We start from the raw sequence: 2,235 nt of genomic DNA, 5'->3' as shown, positions 1-2,235 counted from the left end.
ACTGTCATTTATCTAATGTCAACTGCGTGAACGGTTCATTTTACGTACCTATGTATTTTAAATTATGTATTAATTAAGAATTAGTTCTGTACGTAAATGTATGTTTTTCTCCAGTATGTACTATTTTCAACGTAAATAAAAATAGACGTATTAGTAGAGATTATCTAGAAATTCGCTGAGCTTTAATTTATTCATACTATTATAGTATAATATTATCTGTGATTATAAAAAAATTACAACGAAAAAAAAAACTTATCCTCCCTCCAAAATTTACATATTGGATAATTGGATTGTAATAAACACACACTAGTCAGAAGAAAGACAAAATATTAAAATCTTTAATTAAACTTTACTTTCACAGAGAAATGTGCGATCGCCTAACGGACATAGGTTTTGTGTGTTCTGAATTTATGACAATTTGTTTATTAGAATAAAATATTGTTTTCGCAAAATTTAATTATTCTTGGAAACCCCCTTAAAATATTACCGTGCACATAACTCAGCCCACTATGAACTAAACTAAAATTGTAATTTTACCAATATTTATGTATTATTATTAATTAATTTGTAGCTTTTCTCCATGACTCTTTCCGTGGCTTTGCCCTCGATGTAACTTAACAAATTTTACAGGAAGGTTCCAAAACTCTGCAAATTTCTCGATAACATAGTTATCGCTAAGGCTATCCATTATTGAAAACAAGATGAAAATGGGTGCCGTAACTATGTAGGTAAGTAGTTTTTGAGTCATTAATATGCCCACCTTTTTAGGGTTCCGTAGCCAAAATGGCAAAAACGGAACCCTTATAGTTTCGTCATGTCCGTCTGTCCGTCTGTCCGTCTGTCCGTCTGTCACAGCCGATTTACTCGGAAACTATAAGTACTACAGTGATGAAATTTGATGGGAATATGTGTTGTATGAACCGCTACAAAAATATGACACTAAATAGTAAAAAAAAGAATTGGGGGTGGGGCCCCCCATACATGTAACTGAGGGATGAAATTTTTTTTTTCGATGTACATACCCGTGTGGGGTATCAATGGAAAGGTCTTTTAAAATGATATAAAGTTTTCTAAAAAACATTTTTCTTAAAGTGAACGGTTTTTGAGATATCAGCTCTCAAAGTCGTAAAAAGTATGTCCCCCCCCCTCTATTTTTATAACTACGGGGTATAAAATTCTAAAAAAAATAGAGGTGATGCATGCTAATTAACTCTTTCAACGATTTTTGGTTTGATCAAAGTATCTCTTATAGTTTTTGAGATAGGTTGATTTAACTGTAATTTATTATATTTGCTGCTACGGAACCCTTTGTGCGCGAGCCCGACTCGCACTTGGCCGGTTTTTGTAATAATTGTCTAACGACTAACTACTGCTTATGCTAAATGTTTACGATAATATTATACCTAATAATTTAAATCTCACATTCGTTTACGTTTGTATCCGAATGAAGCGTGCATAACGCGTTAAAAGAGTGACAGCAAGTTGAAAGTTAATCGAGGAGAGGGCCGGACATGCAAATTTGATGAGCAAGGGGAGATAGATTGCTTTTTGATGAGATTTGTTGCGTCGCCGCTCGTTGCTAGCCGTTTGCCGGCACAGCCACCTACAGCGATCAGCTGACTGCTGACCACACATCGCTGTTACACCGTACGCCGTACGTACACGAAGATTCATGATTGAATTCCTATTGATTTGCTTTGGAGATAAATTATCGGTGCCTGTAGGTATAGGTATGACAATGTGTGGATATTTTTTTCTAGCTAGACGCTTGGCTACAAATAAACTAGCAAGTCCCTTTTTTGCTCTGGATGGCCATAAAAAAATGAATAATTATTAATTGAAACGCCAAAAACATATTTGTATTCGTTTAGGTAAACACTTTCGCCCGAAATCAATAATGGTACGGTACCTATAGCTATCTCTTATCTAGGATTGGCATCAATCTTCAATTATTGTATGTTTTTGAATTTCGATGGATGTTCATGTTCAATCTGCAAGCCAATACAAAAACAATTTTTCGATTGGTTATTGACAAGCTTTTCTCAGAAAATGGATTGATAAGGAAAGTCAAAACTGTACATCGAATATTTTTTTAAAAGATCAGGTCTTGGGGCGTGCCGCGTGATCTACAATAGGTTTTTAGAATTTTTGTCTGTTTGTCTGTATGTATATCCGGGCTAATCTCCAAAAGTACTATAAGTATGGATTTACTTCAAATTTGTTACTGCAGAGATA

Source organism: Colias philodice, chromosome 17 (genome assembly GCF_061535455.1).
Source record: "Colias philodice isolate Cphi_HAF_F1 chromosome 17, ilColPhil1 Martin Lab GWU primary, whole genome shotgun sequence".
Taxonomy (NCBI): domain Eukaryota; kingdom Metazoa; phylum Arthropoda; class Insecta; order Lepidoptera; family Pieridae; genus Colias; species Colias philodice.
This window is presented reverse-complemented; position numbering follows the sequence as displayed.